Source organism: Mustela nivalis (assembly GCF_964662115.1).
Source record: "Mustela nivalis genome assembly, chromosome: 15".
NCBI lineage: Eukaryota > Metazoa > Chordata > Mammalia > Carnivora > Mustelidae > Mustela > Mustela nivalis.
Genome location: NC_139034.1, coordinates 52,117,841 through 52,135,383, shown reverse-complemented (window position 1 = coordinate 52,135,383; position 17,543 = coordinate 52,117,841).

Genomic DNA, 17,543 nt, shown 5'->3' with positions numbered 1-17,543 from the left:
CTTCATAATTATCAGTGCTTCTGTTTTAAAGCACATGCACACAGGTGGTTGTTTCATTTATCTATTGCTGGTAACATACTGCCCCAAAATGTGAAACGTAAAATGGCAATCATTTTGTGATACTTCTGAACTGTCAATCGGAGATTTAGGCTGAGTCGAGGTAGGCAATTTTTCTGCGCCATGTTCTCCATGCCTTTTTAAAATTCTTTTTTTTTTTTTTTAAAGATTTTATTTATTTATTTGACAGACAGAGATCACAAGTAGGCAGAGAGTCATGCAGAAAGAGAGGAGGAAGCAGGCTCCTGGCTGAGCAGGGAGCCCAATGCGGGACTCGATCCCAGCACCTGGGATCATGACCTGAGTCAAAGGCAGAGGCTTAACTCATTGAGCCACCCAGGCGCTCCTACATGCCTTTTAATAAGGAAATGCAATGGTATTCAGTTGACGACTGTGCTAGGCTAAAGAATCTAAAGAGGCTTTGTTCATATGTCTAGGACTCAGGTACACAGCTTTGAATGACTAGAGGCCGGACTCTGCCTTTCCATTATCCGAGGAACCCCTCTACGGAGAGCTGGTGTCTCAGCCTCCTTAAACTTTTTGAGTAGCGACTCAGGAAATGTTCTATAAAAGAGGAATTTGGAAATCCCCCAGTTCCTTGGAGACCAGACTGGAAGCCATAAAAACAATACTTCTGCTACACTGTGTCAATAAAAGCAACCCCAGTGCCTGTCCAGATTCAAGGGGAGGTAAAAGACCCATCTAGATGCACATTGCAGGAAAGAATTTATACTTATCTTTAATCCAACAAAGTAAATAATAAACTGAGTAACATGTTTGAAGCAATATTGTTTCTATTCTGTATTTTGATTTAATGTATTTCTGTATCTTTGTATTTTGATTGAATATATTTCTATCTTGTTTTCAATCAAAAGAATCTGAGCATTTAGACATGTATGTAATTATATATTAAATTATACGCTTTTCTAAATTAGACTAAAAAAATCCCATTACACAGAAGATAAATAGATTTCATGTCATTGTAGTTTAAATTCATTTTTATACCATTTAAAGTTACAGATTTTTAAAAAAGTTTAAATTTTATACATCATATATATATATATATATATATATATATACCCATCAGATTATTCAAATTTTAAAATGTCATCTTATTTTTTAAAGTTCCTATACAGTATGCATAATAATGTAGTATTTCACTGCAATGATAACATTTACCCTTGCATTATTTTGAAAACCCTCCTAAGATCTTTAGCAAAATTATTGTAATAGCTTCAAAAATACAGCACTATCCTTCTGCCTCTAATTTTGTAAAGGAAGGAAATTATTTGGTTATCAACCAAAAGCAATATAAGCTTCTATAAATCACTTCAATTTATAGGCATTTTTTCGACATTATAAAGCAAAAATATCTGCTGACAGCAGACCAGAACTACTTTATTGTGAGATGTAAAATTAACATGCAGACCAGTAAATGGAATTTTTAGTTACAATTCATTAATGTGTTGTTAAGCGATTTTTTTTCTAAGAACTATCCATGTACGGGACCGTCTGCAGCCGCTCCTGACAGCGGTCCCCTATATGCTTTCTGTAAACAGAAAATGAAGCAACATCCTAGTCATTCTCTCTGGAAAGACAGCTTTCAGAGCTTTATGCAAATAACATGACCCTCTAGCTGTGGCACATTCTTCAAAAAGACACCTACCTTCAAAAGTGACAGCGAGTAATAATGTGACAAACGAGCATGCAGCCTGCACATGTGCCACATATTTCACCTAGAATCCTTGGATGCGATAAAATTAACGTGACCTCTATCGCCAAGGACATTATAATCAATGGAACAGAGCCATAGAAGAAGCAGAAATGGTGGGGGCCATGTCCTCATTCAGTAGGCTTTAGTTAAAGCTTTCTAAAATCAATTTCCCTTTTTACCTTTTTATTTTATTTTTTTAGCCAGAGATCCACTCACTTATAGAAATTCTATTGTCTTCATTACAAGAAGGAAGCATATTCACTGATCATCAAGAAGAAAAAGAGAGGTCATCTATGAAATACTCAAATAATTAGATTGTAGGTGGGCAATGTAAGACTTTAATGAATATTGATATTGAGATTAAACACCTTGGTTTATTATTAGTATAGCCTGCTCTACATTTTGCTTTGTTTTACGATCAATTTTTTTTCCTTTTAAAAAGAGAAGACAAATGATGCACATTTTTCTTTTTTATTGATGAGAAAATTAGGCAAAGAAGTATAATAAAATATTTCCAACTGACTTTGCAAAATAGGTAATATACAGATGAACTGTTTTCAGTGCCCCCCCCACAGGCATGCAGTAAGCACACCATGAAAGCTTTATTGTATCTTAATTGTAGCAATCAAATTTAAGAAAGAAACAATAGGACGCTTTTTCAATTTGTCTTGACAGACTTTTGGCATAAATTAAAAAGTCCTCAACAAAAATAATTTTTGTGGCATCAAGCTGGGTTCTAGGCCACCAACTGGTATATACATCAAAATGCAGCAAAGGTAGATTTAGACATTTGCTTATAATTATTTTGAAGCTACTGAAGAGAATCGTATCTTTAATTTATATCCAGAGTCATAATTGCTAAAGATCTGTGGAAAAAGGTCTAACAAACATTATGATTACATATCTGCTAATGGGATCATGAAAGAAATTAAATTGAGCTCATCATAAAATAAAAGTTCCTTCAAAATGCAAAAAATATATTGTTTGATCCCAGATTCAAGATTATTAGCTTCTCATTTCTTCTATTTGTTGAATATATATGTAGTAATTAACATAAACAAGCTAGAGTTTTAACTGTTATTCACACAGGACATCACATGTTGGAAACGGTTACCTATACACTCCAAGGAAACACTTAGTAGATTAGGAATTAAATTTTACTATTACTTCGAAAAGGCCTTTGAAATTAACACATTTGAAAAAAGGAAAGGTAATGCTTTCCTTTATATTACAAGCAACCCCATCTGTTAATGTATTTCTAATTACACATAAAAAGGAGTGGACACAATAAAGAGATTTTCTCACTTGATAAAATATTACAAAAGCATCTTTTTAAAAGAATGATATATTTCAAACATTCAGAAGAATACAAAATTATAGCTGTTTTCTCACTATTAAATTTGGAAGGTACCAAATCTAGTAGTTTTATTTATTATTCTCTCATTTTTATCAAAATTAGTCAGGCATGCAAAACTGTTCAAAACAAACACTTCCATGCACCCATGTTTTCTGCAAACCATAGCCAAGCATGTATGATTATTTTAGCTATTAAATTTGGATTTGACCTTCATGTCTCTAAATACTATGTTATATTGCCATTTCTTTACCTTTCGGTTTTAGGCAATTTCTAACTATTTGCAATTAGGGGATAAAGTTTTAGATATCCTTCTCACATCAACCCTGAACATATGCGTACAGTTCTGCCCTTCTTGCCAATAAAACTTCATTATAAATTTTGTGGGATCAATATTTAGACATTACATTATGATGGCTATAGAGACACTACTCCCAAGTGATTCATTATCTGTGATTAACTATGATTCATTATGTAAATATTATTCTACAGCTTATTCTTATTTTAGCATATATTTTTATATTCATTAAATTAATATAATTTTTATTTTAATGCTTATTAAGCTTTCTGTGTACTAGTTTTTAATGATGTAGTCATTTTAATAATAGTATTTCTTTTTGTTACAAATATTCTCATTTAACTTTATTCCTTTTGAGATTTGTTATATTTCTTCTATCAAATACCAGTTTCCCATCCAGAAAAGCCAATTTTTTGACTTCCGAGTTAGTTTTATTTACCTCTATGTCTATTTCCGTTAATTCTATAAATAATATTGTTCTGTGTTTAATGTTCAAGTTTATGGATTGTGAAAATGCATGAAATTAGCTTTTTTAAAGATAAATTTCTATAATAGCTAAATTTTTTACTCATGTATTTTATTTTATTTTATTTATTTATTTGACCGAGAGAGACACAGCAAGAAAGGGAACACAAGCAGAGGGAGTGGGAGAGGGAGAAGCAGGCTTCCTGTGGAACAAGTAGCCCCATATGGGGCTTGATCCCAGGACCCTCGGATCACTATCTGAGCTGAAGGCAGACGCTTAACAACTGAGCCAACCAGGTGCCCCACTCATGTGGTTTTGATGTCACTGCATACATTAAAGGGCAGTTTACACCTTATATCTTCTACATCTAATATTTCTTTGATCCTTATTTTTGAGGTAAGGTTGATGAGCTAATTCTGTTTTATTCAAAAATTCATTGACAAATTTTATTTTTTTTAATTAACTTATTTTTTAAAGTAGGCTCCATGCCCAATGTGGGGCTCAAACTCAAGCTCCCGAGATCAAGAGTTGTATCCTCTACCGACTGAGCCATCCGGGCACCCCACATTGACAAATTTTAAATCAAATTTATTGAGCTAGAAATCACAAACTATAAAATTCATCCATGTGTAGTGATCCGAAGGGGCACGTGCAACCGAATATTTATAGCAGTAATGTCCACAATAGCCAAACTATGGAAAGAACCTAGATGTCCATCAACAGATGAATGGATCAAGAAAATGTGGTATATATACACAATGGAATACTATGCAGCCATCAAAAGAAATGAAATCTTGCCATTTGAGACAACATGGATGGAACTAGAACATATCATGGTTAGCGAAATAAGTCAAGTGGAGAAAGAGAAATACCATATGAACTCCCTGATATGAGGAAGTGGTGATGCAACATGGGGGCTTAAGTGGGTAGAAGAATAAATGAAACAAAATGGGATTGGGAGGGAGACAAACCATAAGTGACTCTTAATCTCACAAAACAAACTGAGGGTTGCTGGGGGGAGGGGGTTTGGGAGAAGGGGGTGGGATTATGGACATTGGGGGGGTATGTGCTTTGGTGAGTGCTGTGAAGTGTGTAAACCTGGTGATTCACAGACCTGTACCCCTGGGGATAAAAATATATCTTTATAAAAAATAAAAAATTTAAAAAAAATTCATCCATGTGAAATGTACAATGCAATATTTTCAGTAAAAGCATGGATTTGTGCAACCACTGCCATGATCTCCCTTTAGAACATGTTCATCTCTCCAAAGAAAACTTTTATTCCGTTGGCCATCCCTCTCATTCACCTTTTTCTCTAGCCCTCAGAAACCACAAATCTACTGTCTGTCTCTACAGATTGGCTTATTCTGGTCATTTCGTACAAATGATGCCACATAAATTTCTTTGGTGCAGCTTAATGCTTAATGCTTTTAAGGTTCATCCACATTGAAAAATATATTAATATCAATTCCTTTTATATGGCCAAATAATATTCTGTTTAATAGATACATTCTGTATAATGATCTATCCACCCCTTGATGGACATTTGAAGATTATTTCCGCTTTTTGGCTATTATGGATAACCCTGCTGTGAACTTTTCTGTATGAGTTTTTGTATGAATGTCTATGGTTCTCTTGGGTGTATACATAGCAGAATAATTGCTGGGTCATACGGTAATTGTGTTTAATATTTTGAGGAACTGCCAAGTTGTTTTCAAAAGTGGCTGCATTGTGGGTGCCTTGGTGGCTCAGTCACTTGAGTGACTAGCTCTTGACTTCTGCTCAGATCATGATCTCATAGGTCACAGGATGGACCAGCTTGGGGCTCCGTGCTCAGCAGGGAGTCTGTTTGAAGATTCTCCCCCACTTGCATATACCCCCCCTTAAAATTAATAATTTTTTTTAAGATTTTATTTATTAACTTGACAAAGATCACAAGTAGGCAGAGAGGCAAAGAGAGAGAGAGAGAGAGGGCAGCAGGCTTGCCTCTGAGCAGAGAGCCCGATGCGGGTCTAGATCCCAGGACCCTGAGATCATGACCTGAGCCGAAGGCAGAGGCTTAACCCAATGAGCCATTCAGGTGCCCGAAAATTAATAAATCTTAAAAAAAAAATTAGCTGTACCTTTTCAACATTCCCATCTGCCATGCAGGAGGATTTCAATTTCTTTCCATTTTCATCAACACTTGTTATTATCAGTCTCTTATTTTAGCCATTTTAATGTGTGTGAAGTGATATCTCAGTATAGTTTTAATTTCCATTTACTAATTACTAATGAATATGAATGTATTTTCTTGGGCTTATTAGGATTTGTATTTCTTCTTTAAAGAAATAACTTTTCAAATCCTTTTCTTATTTTAAAATTGGGTCACTTTTTATTTTTTATAATTTGCTGGATTTTCTCTGCTAGTACTTTTTTGAGGACTTTTTGTCTATATTTTTGAGATATGCAGGTCACTAGTTTTCTATCTTTTGGGGGGCACCTGTGTCTAGTTTTAGTGTCAGGCTCATTCTGGCCTTTTAGAATCCATTGGGAAGTATTTGCTCTCTCTTCTATTTTTTAGGAAGAGTTTTGAAGGATTGTTACTAATTCTGACCTAAATTTTTTGGTAGAATTTGCCTGTGAAGACATTTGAGATTATGTTTTCTCTCTTTTTTTTTCATTTTCTTTTGTTTCTTTGTCTGTTAGATTTGGTGGGAAGTTTTAAAATTACTAATTCGGGGTGCCTGTGTGGCTCAGTGGGTTAAGCCGCTGCCTTCGGCTCAGGTCATGATCTCAGGGTCCTGGGATTGAGTCCCACATCGGGATTGAGTCCCACATCGGGCTCTCTGCTCAGCAGGAAGCCTGCTTCCTCCTCTCTTTCTCTCTCTCTGCCTGCCTCTCTGCCTACTTGTGATCTCTGTCTGTCAAATAAATAAATAAAAGAAATCTAAAATTACTAATTCAACATTTTCAGTTACTAAAGATTCATTCAGATTTTCTATTTCTTTATGAGTCAGTTCTGGTATAATGTGTCTCTCTAGGAATTTATCCACTTCACCTTAGTATCTTAGATATCTAATTTGTTGTTTATAGGTTTATCTAGTATGCCTTTGTATTTCTTTATGGTAGATATTGATGTCTCTTCCTTCATCTTGATATTAGTGAATACAAACATCTGAGTTTTTCTTTGCTCTGTTTTTTTTTTTTTTTGTTGTTGTTGTTGTTTGTTCGGTTGGTTTGGTTTTGGGTTTGGGTTTGGGTTTTTTTTCCCCCCTTTAGTGAGACTAGCTAAGGATTAATTATTTACAGAACTCTCTACAAAGAACCAACTTTTGATTTATTTTCTGTTTTTCTGTTTTATATTTCATTAATTTTTGCTCTAATGTTTCTTTCATTTTTTCTCCTGGCTTTGGTTTTAATTTGTTCCTTTCTCCTAAGTCATTAGGGAAAAAAGGTCAATTGATTTGAGATCCTTTTTTTTTTGAACTATAGGCTTTGACCTCTATAAATTTCACTATAAGCATTGCTTTTATTATATCCCAAAAGTTTTAGTATGTTGTGCTTTTCATGTATCTCGAAGTATTTTTTTCATTCCTCATATGGTATCTCCTTGATACATTGGTTATAAAGATGTGTATTGTTTGTTATTTACTTCTTTGTGAATTTCCCATGTATCATTTGGTTATTGAGTTCTAATCCAATTCTATTCTGGTTTCAGAACATATATTTTGTAAGATATCAATCCTTTGAAATTTATCCAAGCTTGCTTTATGGTCTAGTACATGATCTTTCCTGGATTATTTTCTTTGTGTGTTTGAGAAGAATCCATATTCTGTTATGGTTGACATTAGCATTCTATAGATGTCTGTTAGGTCTTGCTGTTTTATAATGCTCAAGGACTCTATTTCCTTGATGATCTCCTGCCTATCTATTAAAAATAGAGTATGGAAGTCCCCGACTATTATTGTTGAATTGTTTATTTCTACCTTAAATTGTTTTCAGTTATTTCTTCAGGTAATTTGAAATAATATTGTTATGAGCATGTGTGATTATAATTACCATATCTTTAGAGTGAATTATACTATTTTATCATTATAAAATATCTTTCTTCATCTGTAGTAAAAAAAAATTTTGTCTGAAAGTCAGTTTTGTCTGAGAGTAATGTAATCATTTAGCTTGCTATTGGTTACAGTTTGCATAATCCATACCTTCCCATCTTTTTACTTTCAACCTATTTATAGCTCTGAATTTAAAGTATGTGTATTGTAGACAGCAATGGTTGGATCATGTTTTTGTATCTGTCCAACTTTGTCTAATTTTTAGAACATGTAACTTATTTGCATTTATTATAATTAGTGATTTGATAAGATTTATGTCTATCACTTTGCTATTTGATTTCTATTTGCTATTTGTTTTATTTATTTGCTCCTCTTTTCTTCTCTTATTGCCTTCTTTCATGTTAAAAGAAATATGTTGCGGTATGCATTTATAATTCTATTGCCATTTTTACTTTTTAAAAAAAAAAACCTTATAAAGATGTGTGTGTGCATATGTGTGGGAGGGAGCTGCTAAGGGTATTACATCATATTTTAAAAGAATGGAGATCAGATTAATATTAATTTAATTCAAAAGCACACCGGGAAAATGCTCTTTTGTAAACTATTTTTTCACCCCTAACTTGAGTATTTTATTAAAATAATAACATCTTTATACATCATTATCCCATCCATCAACACGGTTTTATAATTATTAGTTTATAAAGTTGTGTTATAATATTAAGGAAGAACAAAATAGCCTTAAAAATTCTTTTAAGGTATCCTTTATACTTAACCTTTATAGTTAACTTTGTAAGTGTTCTTTATTTCATGATGCCGATTTCAGTTGGATTATTCTTTCATTTCAGCCTAAACAACTTTCTTTAGTAGTTCTCGGAGAGTAGGTCGGCCAACGTGTTCCCTCTCTGTCTCTCTGTTTGTTTTCCTTGGAGTTTCTTAATTTCTTCTTCATTTTCAAAGTATGCTTTCTGGATAAAGATTTCCTTCTTGCTAGTCTTTATTCCTCCATCACTTTGCATATGGTGTCCTTATTGCCTTCTGAACTTCCATGGTTTCTTTTATATGACGATATATTCTTCTCTTACTGGCTTTCATGTTTTGCTTGTGAAGGGCCTTAAGATTGACCAAAATGAAGACTGAATCCTTCTCAGGTCTTTCCTGGGCATGCATACAGCCCTTCACCTGAGTGTGACTTTCCAGATTCCCCAGGAAAGTATTAGAACTTTTCAAAGGTCTCTCTGAGAACACCTCATTTCCAGCTCTTCCTTTTACATTTTGTCCATGCTCTTGATTATCCCACCAGGTATAACCTCAGTCATCATAAGTGTTGGAAACCACTGATTGTTTCGAATGGCTGCTGTAAAGGTAAGGCATTTCTCAAATGAAGCTCTAGTCCAGACAAATAACAACCATGCCTTGGGAATGGAGTTGTAAGGTAGGTCAAGAAGAGCCAATGCTCTGAAAATAGGAACTTTTAGTAGCTCCATACATTATCTGTGTCCATTGGCAGTTTCAAGACTGCTGGTTTTACATCCACTGTATTTGCAAAGTGATGGATGGGTGCTGGGAGGAGACTGGTTTGTAACGCTACAAACATTGTTCCTACTAAGAATTAGCAGGTGCTTTGAATAAACAGTTCTTAGATTTTTTAAAGCTTTTGTTTAATTTCAGAGTCTGCAAATGTTGATTTTGATCATTTTTGTCAGGATTTTCCTTGCTTTCATCGAGGAATGGGTTATGGAGGTCTTCGTTCCACCATTTTAGCAGTCCCACCAATAGCATTTTATTTTAAATCACAAATCTTACCCTATTAACAATCTCTTTCCCATCCTGTACACCATGAAATAAGAATATTTTATTCTTTGATAGCTAAGCCACTATGTAGATTTTTTTCTAGTCTTCTTCTTACATTCTATCCCTTTAAGACTTGCTTTTATGACAGCGGTGACAGGTTTGATAATAACTAAAGTTGGATGTTGTTTATTTTGACCTTCTTTTGCACAAAGGCTCAGCTTTAAGGAGGAAGGAATCTCATATTAAACCTCTTAATGTACGCAGGTCAAATGCCACTACTGCTATGTTCAGATAGCTATTACATTCCAGATCATAGCCTATAACACTTAAATTTTTCTTGAAACCCATTGAGCCACCTCTTCTTTAAATTTTGGCACCTAGCTTTCTTTGATATCAGAAACACAATGGCATTATTATTGATATATTTATTTCTCCCTAGTATTTGAGCATACGGCACTAGGGCAGATGTATAACCATACCCCTAACTCTCCACTTTCCAGACTTCTCTTCTGAGTGGAAATATAATTTTTATTTTCTTGCCCAAATTCACTTTAGTAACTGTGTATATTTAATGTATATTTAGCTATTTTTATTTATAGGAGAATTTGTCAATGACATGACTCCTGACAGCCTCTTGAACTTTATTTCCTAAAAATCACCCTTTTTCATATGTACTTTTCACTACCGTTGTCTGGGTTTGGCTATAGACCTGTCATTCCCTTTGAAACGTAAAAAAAAAAAAAAAAAAAAAAAAAAAAAAAACACTTCTTGCTTTTCCAATTTTTCTTTATCCTTCAAAACTACTCCTTTATGAAGGTTTTGGCAAGCTCAATATAAGGGCTTTTTTTTCCCCTCAAATAACGTATCCTTATCTCTTATTGATTGTAAAAATTGTGCTCAGTTTGTCTTTTTGTTTCCAGTTACACGTCACCATTTTTAACTTATTTTACACCCTGAAAATATATATTTGCTGAATGAACATATCAATGTATCCTATAGCATATGTTCAGAAACTGAATAATGGTAACATAAAGGAAGATAAAATAGCACAAATTATTGTTCAGCTGCAGTTGGTTTTTATTAGTCACAGAATAAATTAATTAGTTTTATTGAAATTTATTGCTTCGTTTTGTTTGAACAGATTCAATTGTCCAAGTAGCTACTCACTTGAAATATATTCAGATTTGAAGTGATCAAAACATTCTGTACAGAATGTGACTTAATTTAAGAAATCAGACTTTCTTGGATAAAATAAGTAACTATGTGCATTACAAAATCAACTTTAACATTATTAGTAAATTGTTAGGAAAACAATGATCACTTGATTCAGAGAGGAAAAACATTTTCCTATGAAGTGTGTCCTTTGAGAGCATAAGTAACTTTCAGTTCAGTTAAGAGCCAGGTAGATGTTTTATGATAAAATGAGATTTGGAATTATAGTTTACCCAGGCAGAAAAACATATATCTACTTTGTTTTATTAGTTTTTCCACCATGTAAGTGTAACAAATATACTATCAAATATTTTTATAATGAAATATTCTGTAAAATATTTCCAACATCATGCCCTATAATTGCTCTATTATTATGGTATAAAAATTTTCCAGGTTGTAAGATGCAATAATGTGTATCTATGTTTGTCTATCTCTTAATCAAATGACACTACTACTAATAGTGTAATTTTTCCATTATATGTTACTAACTTTTGTTCGAAATAGTTCAATTATTCTATAGCATTACTTCTGTTATTTTTTAATTATTCTCATTTATGTAGGACCAAACTGTACTGAACTTATCCTTGTTATTGGATATATTGTAATTGGGGTATAGCAGTTAATTTTCAATATAAATGATGCTCTAATAAATGTTCATTTATGCATATGATTCATATGTCATATTCATATTTGTGTATTGCAATTCTGTATATTTCCCCCAGAAATTTCAAATTTGTTAGACATTTAATACATGGACTGTATCCCATAACATTATGAAATGTTTAACCCATTTGTATTTATAACACATTTTCTTATTAATGTATTCATTTCCTTAGTAAATAATCTTTCTATAGATTTGTCAATTTCATTGAATGTTTCAAAAAGATCAATTCTACATTTACCAAATCTACCATTTTATTTTCTTGCATATATATCCTTGATTCTTACATTGTGAAATTTTCCTTTCAAGCAACTAATTCATATATATATATATTTGGGGGGGGCAGAGAAGAGTGACTAGGGATATTTCTATGTGTTTCAGTTATTCTACCATGAACATTTAGGATATGTTGCTTTAATGACTTGCCATTGTATTTTGTCTTTTATTAAATAATATGGATTTACTGATACTTACGCCGATACAATTCAATTATATTTGTAATCAAGGCCATGTTTTCATAGTAATTAATAATAAGATTACCTTTTTACTCTGTTACTTAGACAATAAGTCCCTTGAAGATTAGAATATATATCAAATGTTAAGTGGTTATTGTATTTAAAATATTGCATTTTATATACTACCAAGTTAAAAAATTAATTTAGAACCCTGTAAACTTTTGATGTAATTATTTTTATTTAGTTTCTGTAATTGTTTTCCATGTGTTTAAAAATGAAGACTTAATTACACAAATATGTCATTTCTATGGACATATTTAAATTAATTATATGCTTTTTTAAGGATTTAACACTGTATACAAATGTATCAAAGCAGTCCATTACATTTAAAGCAAGAAATTTATACTTAGTACTCATTTCAGAAAAAGACACATATAAAAAATTTATAGTTGCTATTTTTCTAATTACTTTTTATTAAGTTGCAAAAGAACTTACATCTAACTACTTTTGGAATAACTAATGTTCATCCCTGGTTAAATGCAATTACATATACGATGAGGGGGAAAAAAGGAAAACTAAAGAAAGTAAATACTACTATCCATTAGGAACATAATTTTCCACTCCAGAGATAACCATTCTAATAGGGGTCTAATATTTCCTTCTGAATTTCCCAGCGATCATCTGTGTAGCTGTGCAGAGTTGAGGTTTGTATGAATGTGTAACTGGCAATGTGCTAAATACTTAATCTCTGTTTCTCTCTTGCTTGGTGGTTATTGTTTAAAAATTGGTTATGGTTCATTAACAGATGTGATAAAGCTCCATTTATTAATTCATAGATTATTATAACACTAACTAGAAGCAATTTAATATACCTAACTTGTCTTATGTGTAACTTTTATGGGGACAAGTTAATGCATATAAATAGTCTTATTGTACATTTTAAAACTGTTTTATCAAATAATGCTATGATAAATGGCATTTTTAATGTTTTTTAATAATTTCAAGCTTACAGATAAAATAAAATTTTACACAGTCCAAAACAATATTTTTTAGTAGATATGGCCACATTTTTATCCAAAAATGTTAATACTTTTTATTGCCACCTGGAATTCATGAAAAGGCCTGTTTTTCCGTATGTTTACCAATCCAGTGTTCTTAACTCCTTTATACCATATTTATACTATTATATAGTATAAATAGTATAAATAGTATAAATATAGTATAAAATAGTATAAAATATATATATTTATATATAAATATAAAATAGTATAAAAACAGTATACTATAGTATAGTATATATATATATATATTTCCTTTATACTTTATACTATTTCTTCTCAAATAAGCAAAATCCAGATTTTCATAATTTTAATTATATTTTTTAAGTTATGAATGAATCTCAGAATCTTTTCAAATGACTACAAAAGTAAGAGCTATTTTACTTAGTTTTCTACAAGTGTATGTATGAAAAATCATTTGTTTATACATATTAACATATAACTATAAATGTATAATTACAAAGAATCTAACAAAATATTATATTGGAAATTAATTTCATCATTTGAAGATTTCTTAATAGATCAATTAGTTACAATGAATCCCCAGGTAATTTTATCTAAAATTGTAGATGCTTTATCCACAAATTTGACACCTTTCTTTAAGACCTATCCTTTGAAGTATGTTTGAATCACTTTTGTAACTTTCAAGAGTTTATAGTAATTTATTGGTAACATTTAATATTAAATCCAGAACATGTAAGTGACTGACAGTGAGTTTTGTTTAATGATAATTTACAATATAAAGTCATTTTCCTCAGCCATTGATTGCTTGTACTAAGTTTTTGGCACTCTATCTCGTTTTATTTTAATATGTATCATGTCAGTTCATCTGGGTTTTGGAGGTGAATAACGTATTTGATCCTCAGTGGGGGACTTTCACAGTGTTAATTTACCTACGTGATGCCACCCTATCGTGAATGCAGCTAACCACCTATGTGTGACTCCATAATTTGAAAAGTTAACGGCTCCCTTGGGAAGTTTCATTGCATATTTGCTTTTTTATTGCATGGTAGTCCACTTAAAAAATAAGCTATTCTTATTCTGCCGAGTATAGATTTTACTCAGTTAAAAATAATCTTTGTGACAGTTTAATCCTACTACAATTCATGACAAAATGAATATGACACATTTACTATAACTCGAATTCTCAGGAATTTTTCTAATGGTCCATTTAATGTTCCACGGAGGTGAACATTTATACTGCGGGAAAGCTGGCAGCCACAATTAACAATGCAAGCTGTCAAAGTTGACAGTAGCAACTTTATTTCAAGAAGGCATTTTAGCAGATTTCTCCCATTTATAAATTGGACACACAAATTTCGCAAAATAATATAGCTACACACAACTAAGGATAAAATTGCCTATTATAATGTACATGGTAAGACTAATGTCATTCCTGAAGTTTTAATGACACAATTTGATAGAAGGGCTTGAAGTCGAGGTGTAAAGGGTAAACGGGTAGTGCCGTCATTTCTGTCAGCAAGAATTTTGATTAAAAATGACGTTTTGTTTTCTGTCTTTTTTTACCCACCAAATTAACTATTTCTTCCTCATCATTTAGGGGTAAAGACATTTGTTTGTCTGTAAAGCTCAAGAAGTAATAGAATATTAATGGTAATAAAACCAAGAACAGACACTGGGGCTATAAAATAATTGCTTCCCCACCAACCTCAGTGAGCTATTTCTTCTTTCCACCTATGAGATCAGAATTTAACATTTTTTAAAAAGATTTTATTTATTTATTTTGAGGGTTTTTTTGGTTGTTGTTAAAACATATGTTGAAGAAACATCTAGAACTCTAATAAATTATGATGCAAATGTAGAATGACACAAAAATTGGGGGAATTGTGTTATTTCATTATACAGTTAACATATACTAACCTTATGACCTGCCAATTTCACCATTATATTGTTACCCAAAATAAGCAAATTATTATTATTATTATTATGTGTGTGTCTGTGTATACACACACACCAGGTTACTTTTTTTTAATATTTTTTTATATATAATTTTTTATTTTTTATAAACATATATTTTTATCCCCAGGGGTGCTGGCGAGGATGCGGAGAAAGGGGAACCCTCCATAGTTACTTTTTTTTAATCTTAATTTGTTATTCATGTTGATCTGACATCTTCAATTTATTGAGAGATTCATGAAAATTTTCCACTATACTATAACAGCTTCCACAACCAATTTTCTAGCATTTCATCACACTTGTCTAAAAAAAAAGTACCTTCCAGTTTCCTATATAAAAATTAATCTTTTAATGATTTTATATTAGTATTTAATTCTATTATTCTTAACATTATGTTAGTATAAACGGATATTAATGTATATACATTTGTTTAATTTATTTAAAAATTTTATTTATCTTTATGTGGAATTTATTACTGTAATACATTTCTTTACTTATAAAATAACATATAACTGAACAATAAAATAACTAAAGGTATGCTACAGCTATAATGCCACACATAGGATTCAGAAGATATAATACCTCAGGATGTTTAGTTACATTTTCTATAAATTTTATTATCTTAGCACCAAGTAAACAAAGTATGGTTCGTGGAAATATCAGTCACCTACATTGATCAACAAGGAAACACAAAAACAAAAATATTGCCATGCTTCCATTAACTTTATGGCTTATAAATTATGCATAGATTAGTCTCAATTTATGAATCTTATATTCAATTTCATTTTACCAGGACTACTTAATATTTAGTTTTAGTGGTTGACATAAGTTTATTTATTCATTTATTTATCAAATATTTACTGAGAAATAACTTTTTCTAAGTTGTGTGTATGTATGTGTTTATGTTACCTTTTTGTTTTGATTTTTGTACTTCATATAAAATATATCTTTTAGTGCATAAGAAGCAGCATGTGCAATACTTCTCAGCAACTCATAAGAACTTAAGAATATAGAAATCCATATATATTTAATATTTATTAATTTTAGGATTAATTCACAAAGTAAAATATAGGTGTTGTGTAGTGCAGTGGTTCATGATGCAATGCGTTCTTTGTTGAAAGCACAGATTTTTCCCTAACTGAAAAACAAAAACTTTGTAGGATGTTACTGCATCATATAATATATATTATATATAGAAAATCCTAGATTCTACCAAAAAGCTATTAGAATTAATGAACAAATTTAGCAGTTGAGAATACAAAATGAATATACAAAAAACCCCCACAGTTGTGTTAATAACAAACTACTATCTGAAAAAGAAAATAAAGAAACAGTGTCATTAATAATTGCATCAAAAAGTATAAAATACCAGGAATAAATTTAACCAAGGAGATGAAAGATTGGTTTCATAAGTTGTTTCAAACAACATATGAAAGATGGCTTCAGTGTTGTGAAACTGAAACCATCTGCTTCAGTTTAAAGATATGCTTTAAATTAAAGGTATGCTATTTACCTTTATAAATAGCATATTTTTATATGCTATATATAAATGCTATATTTATATATATATAAATGTTATGTGTATGTGTGTGTATATATATATATATATATATGTATATATATATATAAACTGAAAACTATTAAGACATCGATGAAAGAATTTGAAAAAGACACAAATAAATGGAAAGATGTTAGGTGCTCATGGAGTGGAAAAATTAATATTATTAAAATTTCTATACGATTCATGGCTGTCTACAGATTCAATACAATCTTTATCAAAATTTATATGGCATTTTCACAGTAGTTTTTTTTTAAGCACTTCTGTTTCCCAAAGTCTAAATTTCTTCATTAAAATGGGAACATAGATTCAAAAAATAATGTGAAATTAAAATAATGGTGTCAAGCAAGCACACTTTAGTGTGATCTAACCTAGTGCAACATCCCTTCAAACAATCACTCTTACCCTACTTGAATATTAAACACCATTTCCTAACTATAGGACCTATTCTCTTGTATTCTGTGCTGATTAGACAATTTAATGAACATTACATTCAATATTAGATTCATTTATTCATATATTCATTCATTTTATACTTCTGTATTGGGTTCAATTTGTGTCAAGTACTATTCTCTCTTCTAGGGATACACTGTGTGTGTGCTTATGTGTGTGTGTGCTTGTGTGTGTATGTGTGTGTGTGTGTGTGTGAATGCATGTATTTCCATCTAGCCCACTGACAGTATAATGAGTAGATTAGGCCAAGGACTGTAGTAGTAGCAAATATATAAACGTGCAAACAGCAGAAAACAACATATGGTGAGAATTTGGATACCATAGCTTTTTTTTTTTTTTTAAGTTTTTTTTTATTTTTTTATTTTTTTTGAAGTGGTGATGCAACATGGGGGCTTAAGTGGGTATGAGAAGAATAAATGAAACAAGATGGGATTGGGAGGGAGACAAACCATAAGTGGATACCATAGCTTTTTAAGAATCATTCATTTAGTCAGGGAAGAAAAAGGCTG